This window comes from Notolabrus celidotus, chromosome 8, assembly GCF_009762535.1.
Source record: "Notolabrus celidotus isolate fNotCel1 chromosome 8, fNotCel1.pri, whole genome shotgun sequence".
In the NCBI taxonomy this organism is placed as follows: domain Eukaryota; kingdom Metazoa; phylum Chordata; class Actinopteri; order Labriformes; family Labridae; genus Notolabrus; species Notolabrus celidotus.
In genome coordinates, this window is record NC_048279.1 from 21,165,347 (window position 1) to 21,188,660 (window position 23,314).

At 39.3% G+C, this 23,314-nt stretch overlaps 2 long non-coding RNA genes across 3 annotated transcripts in view; both read right to left on the minus strand.

The window, feature by feature from the left end:
• The window catches only part of LOC117816940, a 56,919-nt gene extending 43,953 nt beyond the window's left edge, over positions 1-12,966 (minus strand). Inside the window, exon 1 of the long non-coding RNA XR_004632060.1 lies at positions 12,916-12,966. This is a non-coding gene — a long non-coding RNA (uncharacterized LOC117816940). The remainder of the gene's footprint in view (positions 1-12,915) is intronic.
• Positions 12,967-13,045: 79 nt separating this feature from the next.
• The window catches only part of LOC117816939, a 124,911-nt gene continuing 114,642 nt past the window's right edge, over positions 13,046-23,314 (minus strand). Inside the window, exons 2-4 of one of the 2 annotated variants that reach the window (XR_004632057.1) lie at positions 16,497-16,604; positions 15,976-16,080; positions 13,046-13,088 (exon numbers count right to left, since the gene is read on the minus strand). This is a non-coding gene — a long non-coding RNA (uncharacterized LOC117816939). The remainder of the gene's footprint in view (positions 13,089-15,975; positions 16,081-16,496; positions 16,605-23,314) is intronic. The other variant, XR_004632058.1, reaches the window with a different exon arrangement.

A 23,314-nucleotide genomic window follows, 5' to 3' on the forward strand; every position in this document is an offset into this window, starting at 1 on the left:
TTTCCGGAAAGGCAATTTGAATATTTCTGCAATATACTGTCAGAGAAGATGTACATACAAACCTAAATCACATCATTCAAATTCAAAACCAAACCAAAGACTCAGACAAAACAAAAGGCTGCTGCTAAAGTTTAAAAAAGCTTCCTGCAGCATACATAGTGATGAATGTAAATGACCCACAACAATAATAACAATCAGTTAAGTATTCTGTATCCATAGTGTTCATCACCTATGTTGCCCTGAAATCATCATTAATTGAGCGTAGAGTTAGTTCAAGCAGGCCACAAAGTCAAGCTCATTCAACAGAACATCAGCTGCTGTGAACACCAGCCCCTATCAGCTAACTGAGGGTAGGTGTGCTCTCCCCACCTCACCTTTGGCATTCCATGTAGGCACATGGAGGGGCAGGGAGCTCCCAGAGCTCCACAGAGCCATGCTGCCAAATCTAACTTATTGCATACAGAAAAAATATATTTTGATGAAAGTGGTTCTGACTGAATTACATTATTTAAAATAATACATTACAGACAATGAAGATTTATTCGTTCAAATTAATATTGCAGCATTTTGCCTTAAGTTAATTAGCTCAGTTAGCATAAACACTGGTGAAAATAGCTATTGTGCATGCCTCCTTTCCAAAGGTAGGAAATCAGACCACAGGCAGCTCTTTAGCACATTAATCAACAATGTTACAACTTTTTAGCTAATTCTGTGAGAAAATAATGAAGTTCTCAAACTGGAAGTTTTGTTTAACTGCATTTAAATGGATGGACTGCTTCTTGAGAGAGGAACTATTTGTCAATATTTAGCAAACAGGCAAGAGTGAGCACATTTATCTTTAATTTTAAGAATTACTGAGCTAATGATTGAACTGAAAAAATCAATCCCTAAAGATTATATTAACTCACACAGCAGTTTTCATGAAAAGCTAATTATTTTAAAATAAATGAACTATAAGGAACTACTGATTGAAGCTTAACACATGCCACTGGTTCTGAAGCAATAACATGATCACTGACCAGTGACCATTCAAGCTGCAGGCCAAGCAGCTAATGGACTGTTCCCCAATCTATCAGTATACTGCACTGTCTGCCTGCCCACACTCACCCACCCCCACACACCAACACACAAACAGACCTGAGTACCCGGAGAGCATTTCTGCAAAGAGATCACAGCTTCGCAGTTAAAGCCAGTTAAGTGCCGTATTGTTGTTGTTAAGGGGAAAGATGAGCTTCTGGGAGGAAAGATTTTGAATGTGTGAACATCCAGACGTCAAACCTTAATGACCGGCTAAGTTGCAAACTTGAATTACAAATTGCAGTTACACAGCATCTCATCAAAGTGCCACCTGTGCATATGAACTTGTGTGAAATCACAAGTTCTTCGGTCCCCAAATGAGTGTGTGGGATTGACTGTTTACCGAGCAAGGGGCAACAATACCTTGATCAGACAACTCACTTTTCAGCAGCTGGACAATGTGATTGGCGTTTGGGCTTTGACCTAATCACTACCCTCAGATTTATTTTACACGCAGGAGAAATATCATAGACCGTCTAGCCGGAGCTTGCAGGTGAATGCTGGGGAGGTGGTGGGGCTGACAGTATGAGTCCAGAACAGTGCAGGGCAGCATGAGATCACAGAGGGAGAGACAACAAATCTTGCAGCTTAAATAGACCCAAGGTTGGAGGGATACATTTTGTCAGGTGATTGATAGAATGACACATGTCAAGTATGAATGCAGCTTGAGTTGCCTGCCTGAACTAGCTCACAGGAGCTGCTGCATTTATGTGTGTATTTGTGTGGATGTGTGAGTGTATTATAAAGTTTGTCACTGCCTTAAGACTTAAAAACTAAAATACAGATGTGGAAGTAAGTGAGGGAAATACATTGAGATGTTGGTTTCATCATCTCAGTCTGAGATGTCAAGTTGTAGTAATCTTCAATGTAAGTGTTGTAGGTTTAATCAAGTCCTGCTGTATTTTATAAACTGAGTTTGTTGCCTGGGATTACCTCTAAGTGTTACCATCTGTGTTTTTATCGCGAAGCTCTCATCACTGCATTTCAATCTGGTGCCGAACGTACCAATTATATGGGCCTTTTCATTTAAAGCTATCATCCATAAGTTCCTGTAGATTACAGTTATGATTATGTATAGTATTAACAGAAATTAAAAAACACCTTCATCCATGTCTTTTGAAGCGGTTGCATCTTGGTTTTGTACTGTGCTGGCAGAGCAGACTTAACATCTGCAACCTGAGATCTACATCAAGCAAATAATATTGGGGGTTAGCATAACTGCTCAAAGCTACCAGGGTTTATTGACATAATGTCAGTTTCTGCACACCATGTGAGATAGATAGGATTAATCAGTATTAAAGTGCAACCAGTGGATTCTCAAGGAAAACGACTACCATCACAAGATATGTTACACTGTTTGACCAATCAGGAGATGGGAGGACAAGGCCGTGGACATATTGGACTTTTTTTTACTTTCTCCGACAGGTTAACAATTATTCATACCTAAACAGGTCAGCTGTCTTAACTGCATCTGGCAGCTGTAACTGTGCTTCTTTCAGCCTGAGTGTATACTTATGATTATCATGTCCTTGTATTTGTCTCATATAATAGTTTGCTCTTGATTTGGGAAACATGCTGCTATGTATACACAACACTGCAGCCAGAGGACTTTTTCAGGTTAGCTATTGAATATACGTTTTGTGCAAACACTGACCCTCTTATGGAAACACACTTATGGTTAGGCTAGGTTTAACGCCATGGCAACTTTTGCTGCACACATAACTTGGTTACATTACATATAAGAGATTAAACAACTTTAAAGCACAGCTGTTGACCATTAAATTCTAAGTTTAAATGCTAAGTTTATTAGCCAGATTGATAATACAGGACTCTGGACTAATACTGTATCCACGTGGTGTTGGACACATAGGAAAAACTGCTTTCTGAGTTAAATGCATGTGAACGCCTAATCAAGTCGGAACAAGAGCTTGGAAACTCGAAAATTTGGTTCCCGACTTGCCAACTTGACATTATATTCATGGTCAACATGGTTGGCAAACAATATTGTGTTAATATTAAGAAAGCTTTAATTAATTCACGTATTGCACATCAACTTATTGCTCAAATGTGATTTGTAATTTGGTATTACCAAATTTTGTATTACCAAATAACCACTCTTGTTGTCCACATAGAGTGACCTGTTAAGGAAGTTATATTTTTACACAAGTATGGTTTGTAACTCTTTATAACAAGTCAGGCACGTTAGTTAGAACACTATCTTAGTATTCATCAGCATTAAACCCTGTTTTAAAAGTCAGGTAAAGATAAACCTGACTTTTGGAGCTAAAAGCATGGGAACCTCATCAAAGTTTGATCCGAAGAGCACATGAATGAAGCATAATCATCACATGTTCTGTTATTTGTATTATGATGGAAAACGTGTCTCACTTCCTTTTTAGATTGAATGAGTGACTGAAGCTGGCTCAAGTGGAATAAAGGGAGTTATGTATAGCATGGAACAACAAAGGATTGTGTCACATTTCTCTGTTAAGGGATGATCTTTGGGATCAAATGTGGATAGACCCAAATATCCCCTCTACCAGAAACTGACTCCAGGTCTTTTTCCTTGGCTCTAGTGTCAATTTCATGGCAGTATTGAGTGTTAAATATGAGGAAAAGTGGACTGTTAAATTGAGATGATTCAATTATATGATGAGGTTACGCTTACACAGTGTGACGTATATGTCTGCATTAACTCTTTGATTTGTGTTGGTTTCTTAATAAACCAACATTCTTGAAGTGCCCTGTGTCCTTTGGTTAAAAATGTAGTTTATTGTTACTGGAAATCCTTTCATCCGCTTCACTGGGAGGGTGAAACTGTAAAGTGTTCATTGCTCTGGTGTGAAAAACTGATTTATCATTGCACATTTAATGAGTACACTTACTTTACAGTGCTAGATCTTAAGTAATTCACAATTTACAAAACACACTACTCTGGTGGCAGGCTGACCAAGTAAATCATGACACATTTTTAGTTCAGCTCATTCCTCATAAAGCAGAGTAATAATCACAGCCGTGTGTGAGTGTGATCATAACTTAGGGATGCAGTTTATATCATTCATTTGTTAGCCGATCAACCAATTCAAAGCAAGAAAGTATGAGAAGAGAGGATGAGTCAAATTATTCTGTTTTACCAAAGTCTGAAAAAGCAATAGCCTGGCCTTTTTCACAACCATTAATCAATATGTGAGGAAGAAGCTACTCTGGGCCACTGCTGTACATCAATCAAATGAATAGCAAGCTGTCCAATGGAAGCAGAGTGGCAGTGATGACCACGCCCACCTGGTTGACTAAGTGACCTCTGAATCAGCGTGACAAGGTAATGGATATCCTCTTTGACAGGAATTCAACCACTTAAGAGTGCAGGTGAGCTGATGGAATTACTACTCTGGTGAATATTACATTTTCTACTGCAGCCTCACACAAAGCTTTTCATGTCAGCAGTATGAAAAGGGGGCACATGTATAAAGCTAAGTGTACATATCTTTAGAGCAAATTTAGTGCCTATATTTTTCAAAAAGGAAATTAACATTTAAAACAGTACAATGAGGTATGATTGGCCGAAAAGGGCTGCAAAGTGCCACCTCTCAGAGAAAAAGGAAAAAATCTATCTGATGCTATGTAGTGCTACCATTGATTAGCAGAACAAGCCACAGCGTTTCTCTAATCAAGGGGTGCACAATCCAGCTACCAATACTGACTGACAAAGGTATCGATGAGCATCCCAAGATTATTGAGAGCACTGAAAGGCTAAAACATTAAGATCTGCATACTCTGCTTTCACTGAGGTTACCTTCTGTGTTCAAAGAAATGACATAATGCTAATACCACTGACAAGAACATACTTAGAGCAAAAAGACATAGTGTCCCTTTAAATACATGATGTAATTTTTTCTGCTCCCCACATTGATGAGAGCTGGAACAAATTATTAAAACACACACACGCAATAAATCAAGGCTCAGATCAAAGTCTGAGGCTAGGTAATTTTTCTAATTAGACATGGCTGACTCAAAGTTTTTTCACCCTTGGGACCTCTGGATGGTCAGCTGCCTGTGTGTGTGTATGCATATGTGGGTGTCTGTGTGTGTATGCTGCATGCGTGTCTGTGTGTGTGAGTGTTTTGAATTAGGAAGATTTTCCACACACAGTTAAAATTGCCCAGAAAAACTAGTTTTCCACTTCTCCATCTTGCTCCTCTGCTTGCACCTGAGACAAGGATTCACTTATCAGGTTACACTGAGCAGGGAGAGAGGACAAGGGAAAGACAAGAAACAAAGAAAAAGGTGGAACGTAATAAGGTAAAGGACATCAAGTGACAGAGAAGCCAGATAGAAACAAAGTGAGAAAATAGAGACTCAGAAAAGAAGAACATGACAGAACGAACAGAGCCATAAGATATTTAATCAATGACTACTGAAGTGTGAAACTAGCAAGGAGAGATATTTGAGATATAGAGCACGGAAGAGGAGGAAGAAGAGATGAGAAGAAGACAAGGAGGGGAAACGATAAGAAGTAGCAGAGAATGATAAGAGTACACAGCTCTACTGCTCTGTAACATCTGAACATCCCTCTAAGCAGCAGAAGGTGCGTGCGTGCGTGCGTGCGTGCGTGCGTGCGTGCGTGCGTGCGTGCGTGCGTGCGTGCGTGCGTGCGCGTGTGTGTGTGTGTGTGTGTGTGTGTGTGTGTGTGTTCTGGTACTGTCTGGTTGTATAACCCAGAGAGACCAGCCTGCTGTTCTTTAGAGAAAAAGCTTAGACAGAACAAAACCCGGGAGAATCAAGTGTCATGAAGAGTGAATCATTCTGAAAATACACAATAATGGACAAAAAAAGACGTATGATTATTCAAACAGCTGGGAACCTCAATTCAAGACACACTGCTCACAATAATAATACACAAAGTGGAAGTTCTTCTTTTATTCCATAAATGTTACATTGTTGTGTCATGACTTCTCTTAAATTGGAGACCTCTTTCTGCAAGGGGATGCACTTAGAGAGAGAAGGTAAATGGACAAATGCAAGGGGACACAGTGGGAAACAACAACATAAGAGCTTTCCCCCCTGGAGGATCAAACCAGTTGTACCTATTCAGCAATAGCAAGTTTTTGTTACTATTTCCTCTAAGAGAAGCTCACAAAGGATGCTGAAATAGCAGCAGTGGAGAGATGGCTGCAGTTAATTTGGCCTAAATCTGGTTCCTGAGAAATACACAAAGGAAGACTTCACAGCGGTCATGTGTGCAACACACATATCTGTAAAACCACTTTTCTGATATCATCAAACCTCTGTATCACAAAGCACCACACCGTATACCAGGGATTACATTACACATAAAAAAGCTCAGCAAGATGAAGCAACAGCTGTCTCTGGTGGGAACATGGTACCGATTTTTAGTCCTGTGCATGAGCTGTGACAGATTGACTCAGATCATTCTGCTGCTAACAAAGCAGGAAGCCATATGACTCTTTCCTTCATAACACCTGTATCTGGTACTGCTGAGTTTATGGACCTTCATTTATTTAACAAGCTACTCAGTTGTTACTGCAGATTTGAACTCCAATTACATATAGGTACAGCATCTATCTATCTATCTATCTATCTATCTATCTATCTATCTATAAGTAAATTGACATAAAAAGTGAGTAAAAGAGTGATATATTATATATTCACTTCAGTTCAGGGACGTAGTTACGCCAAAAATATCCTCCATGTTCAGGATGGCTTCATGTGGGCTTTGTTTTCTGTCACATATCCCGCCTAGTCCTCTTTGTCCATCAAAATTTTATTTGGCATTATCACTTAACAGTTAGCAGTACTGCCATTGTAGGTTAAATTGTTAACAATAATGTATAATTCAAAGGAGAGTAAGGAATGATTTTACAATCGAATGACCTTCCTTTTACAAAGAAGGCTACATAATAGCCTACTAAAATTAAAAAACAGCATTAAAATCATGAAAAATAAAGAGATAACTCAAAACACAAGTTAAAGAAAAGTAGTACATAAATCTAGTTAAAAAAAAAATCAAATTTGATTTAATTTATTTTTTATTTTTTGTGGTTTGATTAAATAGCTCTTATATCTTTGAATTAAATTTTGTGAGTTAACATTTTGCCAATCTGTCTGTCTGCATATTTATCTAACTGTCCTTTTATTTATCACAGCAAAAAAAATAAAAGCTAAATTAACCAAAGCTGTTGGGGCCATCTGCACTGCTTTACTACATATTTTGTCTCCCTCTACCTTCAGTGAAGGACTGCCCTATTAATATCTAGTACAGAACTAGTAGCGTCTTGTTAAAACTTTTATCCAAGTCTATGCTGACTTAAAAACTTTCAAAATCCTCGAGTCTGCACATGTCGACACAATGGCGAAATGAATTATGTATACATCCAGGTCCTGAGCCAACAGGTCCACAGATTAAGTAGCTCTGTCCATGGTGCTGAATCATTTTGTTATTCAGGCACTAACTGCAAGTAGCTCCAGAAACAAAGAACACCTATAGCCTTTGGTATAATGAAATGTAATTCAATAGCATTGCAATTCAATTCCACCTGGCTGAAGCTTAGAGTATAACATATTTATTAAGGATTTGTTCAGGAAGTCAAATCTTGCTCAGTGATGATATCAGCGGTCTGTAACCTTAGCAGCATGGTGGCCAAAGGCTGTGTGACAACAAATCATTCTATGGAGTCAAAAACTAAAGGAGTAACTGAGTGTATTTAAAGAGGGTACCTGAACTCAACTTGAAGAAAAGATAGTCTACGATAAAAAAACAAAACACAGAATGTTAGATGCTATATGATTGTGTTCATGGATAAATCCATTGCTTGTGTAATTGTTTTAGTTCTGGACAAACATTGATCTGTTCACTGGAATGATTGGGACCTAGGTAGTATTGATCACATAGAAACATGATCATTAAGTTTATCGTGTGATGCATTTTTAACAGATTAGAAAAACAGCATGAACTATAAATGTGTTCAAATGATCTCAACACTGAGCACCTAAAACAATAAAAGCTACTTTCACATGTGTCTGATTTACTGCTTAATGAGTCATGCTTTGATATACTTGTAGATTTGACTTCTGTTTTCAATTTCTTCATTCCTGACAAACTTGTAAGCGGGACTTTTACTTGTAGTTCTCCCATATTGTGGTATTGCTGCATATGCTTAAGTTAGATGTATAACTCTTCCTTCACTGCTGGTGTCAAATCTCATCTCTGCATGGTTGGGTTAATAGTCATCATCTGGAATAAATTTGGCTCAGAACAAAGTTAATGTGTGCTTCTCCCCGGCCCCTCTCGAGCTGTCCTACACTGCTTCCAGAGTCAGGGAGCAAGATTACATTTTCAGTCACAATTACTTAATAGTCTGGTGCAGGTGTTCATCAAAGGCAGAAAATGTAAACTTAAGATGTTGATATATGCTCTGCTGGTTCTTTAAATATATCAGTCTAATCATGCAAGACAGAGTCATTAAAGTAAGCAGTGATCATCCAATCTGTCTTCCTTTCACACCAGATTTCACACTAATCTGCAACTGCTTGTCTCAGCCACCTATCACTTTCCCTGAGGCAAGAAGTCATGCGTATACCCTCATACACCTCCAAGGAGCAAGCAACTACACCAGAGTCAATAAAATACTACATGCCACTAAATGCTGTACATAACATAAAGAGAAAGGGGGCACTTGAGACACTCAAAAGAGATCATACATATACAAAAGAACATATGTCACATACAATATATTCTGATCACTTTACCATGACCTAAGACAGTCATCTTCTTGAGATTTCTCTGACTGTTTTTCACTACAAACAGTTCTGCTTTCTGCTGCTTTCTTTTTCTTCTGCATGTGGTATCAGATCAGCTCTTCAAGTAAGGTTTAAAGAAAGACAAAAAATAAAATAAAATTAATTGCAGTTATGACAAGAGTACACCAAGCAATAACGTTTATAGAATTAGAGGGGCCAAAGGAGAGAGAGGGGAAAACTTGTGTGCTTTTTCAGTTGGTTGTTTTATTCTTGGGTTATTTACCGCTTTCCTAGTCTGTTGGTGGCATGGTGTGGTAATACTAAGCACTGTTGCTTCACAGTAAGTAGGTTCCTGTTTCAAATCTCCAGGCCAGCAGGGGCTTCTTCGTGGAGTTTAAGTGTTGTCCCTGCGTTTGTGTGGGCGTCTCTTGCTTTCTCCAACATTACGCCATTTTTGTAAGGTTAATTGAACAGACCAAATTGCCTGAAGGTGTGAATGTGTGTGAACAGTAGTCTGTCTCTTTATGTCGGCCCTGTGATTGACTGACCAGCGGTGTACTCTGCCTCTCACCCAGTGACAGCTGGGTTTGGGCCCACCCCACTACAATCCCTAAATTGGAAAAGTGGAACAGATATTGAATGAATAGAGTGTTTCCTCCCAGAAGTGCTGCTTTGTAAGTGTCTTGCTGGATTTGGTATGTTGTACACTCACTATTGATAAGCACCTCATACAACCCCTCTTCAAAAACCTAAACCATCCATTTAACAATCTCTCAATGCACCCCTTCAATCACCACACATTACAGAGAGTAGTCCCATTCAACAACAAATATATTAGCACATATTTCTTAATACAACTCTGATACATCTTTCCTCATACGCTGCTTTTCAAAATACATTCTTGGTGATTTTTATTAAAAATTCCCCACAATCAACATCCTTCATCCACACACTTCAGCGGCATTTTTAAACTAACCTTTTTAAAACAACAATAAAGAGATTTCATGGTCATTTTACTGAAAAGGCCTAAAATAATTGGTATTTCGACAATGTAATAGAAATTTTGGCCAAGTACATTGACATCACCATAAAAAATGTTTTCAAAAAGGATTGCAGGTAGCATGAAATCAATGTGTGTGTGTGTGTGTGTGTGTGTGTGTGTGTGTGTGTGTGTGTGTGTGTGTGTGTGTGTGTGTGTGTGTGTTTCTGCGTGCGTAATTTTTTGAGACTTTCTCAAAAAAGAAAAATTGAGGATAAATCATAGTCTGTGATAACATTTTCATAACTGATGCTATAGACATGTTTGCATAAGAGGGGCTTATAACTGAACATTGTCATGATAATTTGTAATCATTTTCAAATGTATAAGTTTAAATTTAAGGCTGCTAACAAGATGCAAAATGGCTCCATTCTGTTTTTTGTCTTACTTATACTTTGACTGATTGGTCTGTTGTTGAGGATTTTGAATCTAAAAAAGGAAGGTGTTAAAAGTGTTCAAAAAATCAAAGAAAGGAAGAGATTTTATCCTGGCCATCACTCAAAAATTGTATAGGCACTAGACTGTAAGCTCGTTATTATGGGAGGAGAAGGGGTCCAAGTTTGGCCTTTACTGGTTAAATCATGCACCACATGTGCAGAAGATATAGCCCTCTATGAGGGTCCAGGTTTGAATCTGACATATGGCCCCTTGCTGCATGTCATTCCCTTCTCTCCCTCCCAGTTTCCCACTCTGTCCTTTCCTCTAAATAAAGGCATAAAAGCGCCCATAAAACAACAAACTTTAAATAGAGGTGAAGACATTTTGTTGTGCAGAGAAGTTTGAAATGTTATTTCAAAACATCTAAAGCTTGACATTGAAAACTGATTGTGGCGCATTTTGTTAAACTAATTTAGTGTGTGTCATGAAGAGAGTAAAATAATCTTAAAGGGAGCTTTGAAAGTCATGTTGTTTTGCAGCTTATCATCACATATTCTACATTAAACCTCCCACCACAGGGTGTAGGCATTGTGTCTCAGAGAAAGCACTTGTTACTGATGTTCCCCACATTTCAATATTAAAGTCACTCTGCAGGCTGTCTCCAGACAGAGAGAAGACAATCACACAGCAGTCCAACTGGATCAAAGAGTTAACTCTGACAGACAGCCACACAAAAGTGGACCAATCTCACAAAAAGGAAAAAGAAAGAAAAGAGAAAAAAGGCAATTTTTTCAAGACTGGGCAGCGCTGAAAAGGGTTGGGTTGTGGTCCGTCTCCCCGCCATATCACCTGCATACAAACAAAGACCTGTGATGCAACAAAGAGAAAGAAGAACACAAAGGAGGACAACAGGGGGCATAAGCAGGTTGGTAGGGTTGAAGGAGAATTTGAGATAAAAGAAAGAAAAAGCCATTGTGTGCCTCTGATAGCTTTAGTGTATTCACAGATTGAGGTGAACAATTGATTACAATGTGAAGGCTGCAGCCTCACACCCTGCATTAAGTTTGCAGACTGCACACACCGGAGATATACAAGGGTAAGTATCACTCTCAGTATCTCAGAGGACTGGTGATAAACAGTCGGAAACAGCAGAAAGGGGGGAAGGTACAGGATTCAGACAGAGTAGGAAGATAAATAAAAAAGTGAGCAGAGAGGGAGATATTGTGTCTGTGTTTTGATGGATAGAAAACATTTCAGTGTCCTCAGCTGGGGTACCTGAGGTGAAATGAAAAATAATATAAAGAATCTGCTATTGTTCTAAAGTGGAAGTATCCACATATCCACATAAAGTCCATTCATTTTACTGAAAACAAATGAACAGTATGTAATTATAACATTCAATAGTGTGCAACAAGTAATTCATTACAATAATACACTGGGCTCACCAACTCAATACATCAATCCAGCTTCATTTTAATTCTCATTTCTGTCTTTCCTTGTATAGAAATGCTGCAAGTTACTCAGGAAGTTTTCCTTTTCTTATTACTATGTAAAGGAGCAAAAGTAGACTTGCTTTATTCTGTCTGAGACAAGCCAAAGTCAATGATTCTAAGCAAACAAGAAAAAGAATGGTGTCTGAGAATTCTTCAGGGAGCTGTGGGTTTACATTTGTATCAGTCCAATATTTAAGATTTGAAGAAAATATTGTCTTTTTACATTATTTCTGTAGTAGTTTTTGGAACACAATATTTTTTTCACATTAGTTCAAAAACACAACCTGAATTGAATCAACCATATTTGTGATCATAGCTTGAAAAAGTAATGTCACTAAAGTCATATCAAAGTGCTGGTGTTCAGGTAAATGACTGGTAAAAAAACCAAACTATTCAAACTGACATTTCTACTTTCATCCTACGCCAGTTCTTGTGTGTGTGTTACTGAAACAGCTATTATGAAGCATAGATGGACGGTTCCTGTCAGTCTAGTGCAAAGAGGAAAGAACAGTATTCCACAAGCTAAATGTTATCTTCCTTCACCTTTTAAATACCACTCCTCCTCAGGCAGAAATGGATCTGCATGTTGCCCTTTTTCAAATCCCGACTCTTTATATTCTGTCACATTATTACACTCCACTGCTGCTTCTGATGATTTCTCCATTGCCCGTCCATTCTCTATTTCTCTCTCCTCTAACTGTCAATCTCCTTCCACTCAATAGATACCACTTATCCACCTCTACCTGTCCCAGTTTCTCTAAGACCAGTACATCTCTTGAGCTCGCTCCTTTTATTTCTTCTTCTCATGAGCAGGAGTGCCCTGAGTGCTTTCTTTCTCATTTGTCCCTTTAACTCAGCATAGCTTTAAGAGCTGAAATGTATCTCTTGTTACTTTAGATGCCCAATGTCCATAATCATATTTCCCTTCTCTTGACTCCCACTCATCTTCTTTTGGACTGTGCTGTGTGTCTAGAGCAACTCTGTCCTTTTCACCTCTATGATTTGAACTGTTGTGGAAGAACTCAAAGCTTTGTTTAGCTACCAGATATACAATAAAGTATGATAGGGTAAAGTACAAGCCAATACAATCTTTACAAAAGGAAACAACTGAACATAAAAATACACATGATAATACGATACAATCACTCATGAAACCGTATCATATCTTACCATAACATAACATAACATGGGGCGCTGGTGGCCTAGCGGTGTAAGCTCCCCATGTACAGAGGCTACAGTCATTGTCGCAGAGGTCGCCGGTTCAACTCCTGGCCGATTGACCATTCGCTGCATGTCTTCCCCCGCTCTCCACTCCCCACATTTCCTGTCTCTCTTCAGCTGTCCTGTAAATAAAGCCAAAAAAGCCAAAAAATATACTTAAAAAAACAACAACAAAAAAAAAAAACATAACATAACATACGATTTGATACAATGATGATACCATACAATATGATATGACAGGATAGGATCTGATGTGATACAATACGATGCCATACGATACGATACAATGCGATTCAATACGATATGATACGATTTGATTCGACACGACACGAAACGTCACAACACAACACAACACAACACGACAAGATACGATACAATACAATACGATACGATACGTCACAACACAACACAACACGATACGATACTTCACGACAAGATACAATAAGATACAATACAATACGATATGATACGTCACAACACAAAACGACACGATACGATGCGATACGATATGATACAATACAATATGATACAATACAATATGATATGTCACAACACAACACAACACGACACGATACTTTACAATAGGATACGGTACAATAAGGTTTGATTTGATGAAATGCAATGCAGTACAATATAAAACCATAAGATAAAATACAATACCTTTAATATGATACAATATAGTATGAAAGGCTATGATTGACATGATATGATGCAACACAACAAAATATTGTTTGATAATATACCACACAATTCAATATGATGCAATATGGTGCAAAAAATATGATGTTACACAGCACAATATGATAAGAGACTATAAAATAAGATATGATGCGATGCGACGCTATGATACGAGACAATATAATATGAAAATATATGATACAGCACAGCACAACATGATAGGACAAAATATGACATGATCTCCCTTGATTCGGCACAATACGATACAGTATGATACAGTACAATAGGTAACACACAGCATGACACAACACAACATGCAACATAATACAATACAGAACATTCCCTATAGGGACATTTTTACCAGTAAGATAGTGTTCAATATTTTATCCTGAATTCAGCAGCGACTATGGAGGATCAAAACTGGGAATTAATAAGTGATATTCCTGCTATGACTGTAGTGCAGCAGAAAACAACCATTTAAGTTCCACTAAAACGGCTTACTGAATGCTATTTAATGCTGCATGTGTATGTGTTTCCTCTAAAACAGTAAGCTAGGAGCAAGAATTAATTAAATGTACTGGATATTAATTGATGTTTACACTAGCCTACTGCGCATTAAATCCCCTTTCCTGGCAAGATTTCAACCAAAAACACAGCAGGAACAACCCAGGATACCAACAGCACCAGGAGGTGGAAGCCTTGTGCAGCATCAGTCCTTGCAAACAGTAGCCTGGCTGTTGGCACCATGTACCAAAGCACATTTCTTTATGCTGGTCAACAAGCAGTTATGTTTCTGAATCTTTTAATGACATATATAACTGATCTGTATGAAGAATGCTGTCTCATGTAGCCTGTTTGTGTGAAATGTATCATGGGAGAGGAAAAACTCTTTGAGTTTACATGAAGAACACCTGAAAAGGTGTTATTTAGTCATCCTTGAGCTAGACACAAGCATAGAGATGATAACCAGGAGAAGATTTTTGAAATAAACCAAACCTCTTTTTAAATTGTTTTAGGAAAGCTAAGGTATTTTAAAAGAAAGTGCAGATAAACTGTTTCAAGTTTTTACAAGAAGTTAAAGATCCCTGAACACTTTTAAATGTTAATGACTTAGGCGTGGAAGAGAATAAAACAGAGGAGGCAAACCAGATAGCGCACAGTCAGGGTGTGTTATGAGCTCCTAATCTCGAGTGTGTTATTCAGATTTAGAGGCAGTGATAAACTCCACCTCAGGCACCAAGCAGCATCTTCAACAGTCTCTTATTACACATTGTGGAACACGTTTTCCACACGGATGTATTCAAACACACACACCGAAAACCTTTTAGTTTCAGAGATTACCCACAAAGACTGTGCAGATACAAACAAAGACATCGACGTCTGGAAGTGAGAAAGTGAGAAATCAATAGGTCATCTTCCTGATAGATCGAGAGGAGCAATGTTGTTAAATCTTACTTCCCTTTTTTCTCTTAGATTCTTAATGTGACTATCACCCAACACCCTATTAAAGCTGAGTGTAAAATCTCCCATCTGTTAGCTGTAAAAACAGCTTCCACTCCATCCTGATCCTTCCTCGCCCTGTTGGGCCAAAACATATTGGCTTCCAGGGAAGGAAGGGGAGAAAGAGAAAGAGCATATTAAGGAGGATAAACATGTCTAGAGATGCCAGTCTGGCATCTTATCAGCTTCTACGTATTTCTTTTTACAAGAAATAAGGACCCGATGCAAACAGGAACTACTACCAAAGGATCTATCTTATAATGTAAGACCCAAGTTCTGCTGGTATTTGGGTCTGATCATGAATCAGTGAGAGAGTTGATGTACTGTAGTGTCCAGAATGTAAAGCGCTTCGTCCTCCTGGAGGATGAGCAAATTAGGATTCTGCTATTTTTTTGTGACATTAAAAAAAGTTGCTCGAACAGCTAGCCTGACTATAAGTCATTCATACATAAAACTCCTTAAAATTGAGTATTATAATTGACTGACTGTGTGATGTAGCACCCTCAAACCATGCTGCAAGCCTGTACCTCATGGCACGCAAACCTGTCCAGTTAATAAGTTAAGACTAATATTTGATTTCTTCAGGCTGACTTTAAATTATATGTTTTACAGCCAGGACTTCATGTCCCGGCTATAATCAGCCTCAGCACATCTTACATGTTTTGGGGGAATATGTCTTCACAGCACCCAGGAGGAAGTGATGGTAAAAAGCAGGCAGACAGCCGGTGAGTCTCTCTCTCTCTCTCACACACACATACATACACACACAGGAGCAGCTATCGATCAGCTGCAGGTCAGATATGAGAAAACCGGTTCATGGCGGGAAATTACCTTCTTTCTTTTTCGGCTTCCTGTCTCTCTCCTTCTATCTGTCTCCTCGACTCCCCTCGCTCCACATGTATTTCATGTCTGCTGTCTCAGCTCGATAAGAGACTCCTGGGGAGGAAAACAGACAAATCCCAGGAGTCAGTGTGTTTGTTCCAAACCTGCATGCTGCAAACATGGTCACACAAACACTTGTGCAATATGTTTCTAACTGGATCTTTGGGGGAAGTGTGAGATACACAATCACGAAGCACATACAGTAATATGTCAACTTATTCAATTCATACAGTGCTTAGTTGCAACATCTTTTTGGATGTTTGGGTGTTTTTCAAGAGAACAGGAAAGTGCTTGATGGATTCATTTATCAGTATCAATACAATGATATTGTAGGTGTTGTAACAGAGACAACAATGAACTCAAGTGTATAATAGGGAAGGGAGAAAAGAATGATGTTTCTTGGTGCCAGGAGTCTTCGTCGGTATCTAATTCACAGTGCAAACAGAGGTCGTGTGCTTGGAATAACTCACTTGTGTGATTTAGGCAGGTCCCACTGTGCTGCTGAATTGTTCTGAGAGAGATTACAAGTGCTGCCTGGGGTTTCTGACACCGTGACGTGAAGAATGAGGATGTGACAGCTATTGTCATGGGAACACAGAGGGATCAGCACTGTCACATACATCTCTCTGACTAACAACGTAGTCTGTTTCTCAACAGCTTCATTGGGTGGAAGTTCCCTTAGCCTCTGCACTTCACTCCCAGCCACTCTCGTCTCTTCAGTGAATATTCACTGTACAAAAACAAACAAACAAAAACTTGTATGACAACACTGCTGTATCAGTATTAATAATAAGCATAAGGGGTGGGAAGAAAATCTGTTCACTAAATTGTGGCTATTTTTTTATATGACAATTAAAAACAATTCCATGGATCAGTATATTTCTATTTATTTTCAAAAATCTGTTTATCTGAATTTTTACACATTACATACAAAAGATCAATGTAAACAATTAAAGCAAGGGATGTTTTTTGTATGAGAAACACAATAAGTAAATGAGTGAAAAAGCAACCAATAATAATAAATTATAATCATTTAAAATAAAAGATAGATAAATAAATGAGAAAAAAAATAATAGTGAAACTACAATAGAGAGAGAAAAATGGCTGAGGACCTGCCCCATCAGCTCGGCAAGCCTTGAGGTTTGAGGATAATGAGCCATAACTTCATATCATTCCCCATCAGTCTCTCTGAACCGGCTCATATGAAGAAAAGTTATGAAGAAAGTTTTAAAACATTGACTCCCATTGTCCTATCCAAACTGACAGAGCTTAACCTGTCGCAAATGGTTGTTACATTTGTGAGCAAGTATGGAAGCTAACTAATTAGCTTAAAGGCTATAAACATTCCTTTTTGTTTCTAAGGTAAGACCTCAAAACATCAGCAGACAGTGAATCACAGCATTTGGATCAACTGAACTGCAGACATTTTTTTATGGTTAGTGAATGAGCTTGTAGCAGAGAGTTAGTTCAGTCAGACAACTCACGTTTGCACTGTTTATTGTAGCAGCAAATACACATTACATGTTTGGCGCCCAGGCTCCGGCCTCATCACTCCCTACAGATCAGTTTACACGGAGACATTGAGGAGTGATGAACAAAACATACTGAACTCACCCCGGAGCCTGTAGGTGGATGCTGGGGTGGCGGTGGGGATGAAAGAGCATGCAGCTATAGGAATGCAGGGCAGCAGAGGCTTTGACAGGCAGAGGGAGAGATGGGAGATTTCCCCAGTTTAAATAGACCACCAAATAGAGAGGCAGAGGGCATGATTGGAAGATGGTTATGAGAGTGGGACATGTGACATGTGTATAGCAGTGCAGCTCGAGTTGTCTGCCTGAACTAGCTTGCAGGCGTCGCTCCATTTGTGACCATAAACAAATATTAGCTCGCTAGCACTAGCACATGGTACATATGTACATTTATGTTTTTTGAGGTTGCTGAATTGAGGACAGAGAGCAATCAGCAGGGTCTGGGCCCTTATAAGACAACCACTGGATCCGGTGTCTGTTTCAGAGCACTTAGATTGTTTGGTTAGGGTTTGTTCAGCTGCTCCAGGAGCAACCACAGACACATCTCAGCCTGTACTGCTTATAAAGGTGCCTGTGTCGACGCTCTAAGCAGCTTACTATATACTAGATGGAGCAGGACACAACAACAAGGTAACCAAGAAAATAGATGCTTGTCAGATGATTGTTACAGAAACAGAAAAGTAAGTCTGTGGGAAGAGATCATCTGTATGTCGCTGCTGAGGGTTGTTAGAGACGTTGAGAAAAACTAACAGCTGAGAAAAATCTGACATTTGATGTGCATTGTTTTCAAAAATATTACTCATGATATTATACTGTTTCTGCTTTTGTATGAGTCAACTTTTGTTTGCAAAGGAACATAAACTGGCAATGATCAACACTATCAAATCGCATTACTTGTTGTAATGCATCACAACTTGCACCAAAGTGAGGGATAAGACTGAATCGGCACAAAAGCATATTGTCCCAGCTGTACTGAGTATAATGCAATATTAAGTCTTTGAGAAAACCCACCAGAAGTTTCCTTTTCTTTCCTTCTTTCCTTTTTTCAAGAATGGTTTTAAGAATTGATCCAAAGTATGATCTTCTGGCAGTTTCAGAGCTGAAGGGCTTGACAGCAAATGTCTGTTCCCTGCTTGTTTCTAGCCTGGAATTAAAAAGAGCCAGAGAGGCCCTGCTGCCTGAGGATCTGAGGCTGACTTGTAGGGAGGGAAGAATTAAGTAATTTCACTAAAAGCAAAACCATGAAGTGTGACTCTAATTTTCCTGAGCGGTTTATTGTTTGTGCCCCATATTCCAGCTTTGTCTTGTTAACTGCACTTATGGGTCTTTGTGACCTATGTTTTTTCAGACTGTTTGCCTGCAGAGACATCATTTCTTTATGTATGCTGCTGTGATGTAACATGTAGCATGTTCTAAATGTATTTTTTGCACTCAGTGGTACTAAAATCCAAACTCAGGTAAGTAAATGGACTGCACTTAGACAGCATCTTTCAACTCTTGAGACCACCCACGGTGCTTTTACACTGCATCTCACATTCACTCTTTCACACACACACAGTCATGCACTAAAAGGCTATCAGTACTCATTAATCCCAGTCATGCACATACGCACAACGATGGCTATTCTTCTGAGAGCTATTACAGTCAGTATCTTTCCAAGGATACTTAGACGTATAGACTGCAAGCAAGAGCCTGGGGATTGAAGACCCCACCACTCCCCTACCCACTCTACCACTGAACCACATCCATGCTTGTCACCACATTGTAGTGGATGTCATTTGGTCAAAAATAATCAAATAATCAAAACAATAGTTTGCAGCAGCTTTATGATGAGAGCTTCCTAGTGTGTTTGTGTGTACCTTTGGTCACAAAGCATCTGTAGTGGTTTAATTGCACACAGGTTCAAAGACACACTCCTTTTTAAGAGTGCAGACAGAATGGAGAGGAGGAGAAAGTGTGCGGAGCAGCAATATAATCCATCCTCCTGTGAGCTCTGTGTGGCTGTCAGACAATGTAGCAAGGACAAATTTAATTTAGTCGGGGGATTTATCCCATTCAGTGGCTGACTTTGCTTTGTTAATGTCTCCTTTCCTTTGGCTTCTATGAGCTGATGAAGAGGAAGAGTTAAAGGATCCAAACCTCATTCACCTTTTCAGCTCCAATTTGAACATCTAATTAACTTTAAAAAGCCTAAGAGACTTTTAGGTCTAATGAGTTCATACCGGCACCGGTGACAATTTGGAGAATTGAACCAGGCTTACATATCTTTACTGCTGCAATTACACTTGCAGTGACAATGCTGCAACATTAAATTATTGCTTTGTAGAGAGCGAAACACTAATAACATTTTGTAAATAAGCAGAGAGGAGGAGGACAGGTAATACAAATGAGACAAATGAGATACGTGTCTAAGTGTAAGTTGTATATCTGTGTATGCTGTGCTGGAGACTAATAGAGCATATTAAGGACCTCAGAGCGATATATCACGCAGCAGGGAGTCAGTTAGCTTCCCACTTTGCAGATAAATCTGTGGGATCCTGGATGGAAGCTGAATGATGTGCTTCCAGGCCCCTGGGAAAAACTGCAAAAAAGCCAGAAAACCAAAAATACCTTATTTTCTGTGAAGCACAGATATAACCGTTCTGTGTGTACAGATTTGCTGGTAAGGAGGGCACAGCTTCAAAACAAGCCTGCCTGCCTTCTCCCCACCCACAATATTCTCAGAGCAGGTCCCCATCGCACTGAGCAGTCAGGTGCAAAGGTCTGAGAGAGTTTAAATACTGTACTGTTGTGCTGTTATCCCAGCATGCTGTGGCCTGTCCCCATATGTGCAGGGGCAGACAGAAAACAGATAAGAACAACCAAAGAAAGTTGTCTGCACTGAAAAAGCAAGTGAGTAAACATCCTTCTACCAGGCCTTATTTGCCCGGCTGCCATTTACAACATTCAGTGCAGTATCAAAATGTAAAGATTCAGCAGAGGTAGAACACAGGGAAGCCTCGCCTCGTTTTTACCTCCCCATCAATCTCATTACAGAGTGATGGAGAGAAATGACAAAAACACAGAAACTGGTGGGTGAGAGAGAGAGTGTTAGGAATAAAATGCCAGAAAGTATTAGAGGAAAACATAAGAAATGGAACTCAGTGAAGTTTCATCCATCAGATCAAAAATGGGAGAGGAGAGAGCAAATGAAAGCTAAAAGTAATTAATGAGAGTGCTTAGATGAAAAGCTGGATATTAAAGACAGCTGCCAGAAAGAAAAAGAAAAGACGGATGTGAGAAAGAAGAGACTAGTGATTCAACTTTACTAATAAAGTCCTGCCGGCCAAGCTCATCTCTCTGAGTATCAACTCAGCGGCAGCATAATACCTCTGACAATAATATCCAAAGTCTTGACTGTTTTTGTCAACAAAGAGACAAAACAGGAAGTGAAATACGTGAGCCAAAAACTGGAATGCAATATAAAGCTCTTTACTCAGTTCAAGACCTGGAAGAGGATCTTTTTCTACTTCACACAGACTCACCCACTTCCTTAAATCCCACAGCCAAGCTCTGAGCAAACCAAACATATAATTATAGTTTCCACTGATCAAACATGGAGACGAGTTAATTAGGCAGCAGTCAGGATGGAAAATGACTGCTCTGATACAGCATCACTCTCTACCCTCCATCATCCACCCTTACTCACTGTTTCTCAAACATGAGGCTGATATTTTGTGTCTTTTGGGCAGTCTTTTTGATTGATACGTTTTGATTACACATCTAATCTTTAATCTGGGGATGTTGAAACTCCCAAAAGGCAGTGGGTCCAGTCATAAGGGGACTGTGTCAATGAATCGTGTCATGACACAACTCTCTGCGGAGTCCTGAGCACATACTGGAAAGGAGACTGAGTAAACTATACTTAGAGTAATGGGCACAACTTTTAAAACACTTAAGTTTCCAAAGAAGTACCCTGCTCTCCCCAGAAGCAGTGCAGAAGAGAAATGGTGAAGCTGCTCTAAACTGGAGAAGAATTGGACGAAATAGCTGTGCTTGGCTCCACTAAACCCCTCAGTAAGGAAACAAATAACAAAAGGAGAAAGTTGCCATGGTCAGGACAGATTGCTACTGAAAGTCTTAAGTTTACAGCTCATTTCATATTTGCAAAACGATCCACTTTATTGATTTCATCTGTGGTTCGTTCACCCAGGAAGACTTTGAGCTTCCCTGACAGTTTAGTTGGTTACTTAAATTTCATCACTTCAGGCAGAGCACTGGCCTAATGCTTGCATCAACCTCTTCACTTCAGGCTTCACCATCAGCTGTTTATTTTCAAACTGCTCATCAACCAGCTCACCAGTAAAATGATTATTGTTTAAGACTAAATGTTCATGTAGTTCAATAGTTAACTTACAACTCTGTTGAGATGCAGACGTGTCTTCTTTTCTTTACAATACATGTGCTGGGTGGAACGTACTTCATTTTTTATATTAAACTAGATAAGATATTATCTTAGATGTTGTGGAAGATGTTACAATATGCTACAGACAGAAGAGTGAACAAGAAACACAACTTAAATAAAGACTTACATAAGAAGCTGTAGATCTCAAGAAAAGAATGACTGGTTTTGATTGAGATATTTCAGGTTAAAGGGAAACAAAGCATAAAAAGTTTTCTTGTAGGCCGAGAACTTTAGTTTGAACTTATCTTGTCACTTAAAGCTAGGGTTGGTAGTCTCGGAAAACTAGCATGAATTTGAATGTAGCATTTCCTCAGGACTCCGTCTAACCCCTCCCCCCTTCCCCTTGGAGCTCCTCCAAAACGACGCCCCTGTTCACATGCACGAGCACCACTGATTAGCGACCATATGATCGTGACTGATTCAAAACCGGTCCTCACCAAAACATTATCATAGTGAAAGTTAAAAACACAAACAAACATGGCTATTCTTAGTACTCACAATTGCCATGCTAGCATTATCCAGTTGTACTGGTGACATGATATCAGGAGAAAAGTTAAAATACACATAATATTGTAACGGCTCTACTGTTTGTAAAACGTTTTCAGTGTAGATGCTCTTAATTCCTACAGTGTTGACAGTCAGTGAAGGCATCAGAAGAGGTGTAGCGTGTGCGAGCAGCAGAGAGGAGAAGTTCTTCATTCATTCAAACATTGATTGTTGCTTTGTTGGTTGGCGTGATCACGACTCGGCTCGCCATCCCTACAGCATCCGGACGGACGCTACAGTACATATACATTTTCTGTAGGACTTACTAAATGTCATTAATTCTTTTGCTTGTCAGAGCCCCGTGGTGAGAGCTTTTTTAGACTCTGATCCGGATTACAGTCCTGAGCAAAGCACCTCATCGGGTCAGAGGGGACAGGCCCGAGGTCGAGTGAGAGGGGCAGTCAGTAGAGTCAGGGGAAGCAGAGGCAGGGGACGAGGAATGCAAGCCGGGGAAATATACAGGAGGAGGTGGGCAGAACGGTATGACAGGATTTGATTGGTTTAAAATTTTGGACACCAAAAACGGTGATTGGTTGGTGTTTTCCCAGGTTTACTCCGGCTGTAGATAGCAGCTTTTTTTCACTCTTTTTTAGGAACACATTATGTATCGATTGCCATCGGGACATAAAGATCATTTTAACCAGTATAACAAAAAGTGTATCTAAATCTGATTACCAACCCCGGCTTTAAGGTCTATGTCCGGTCTAGTTGTTTGGGTATACATTGTCAGTATAACAGGCATGGTTGAACAGTTGGGTATATCTAAATC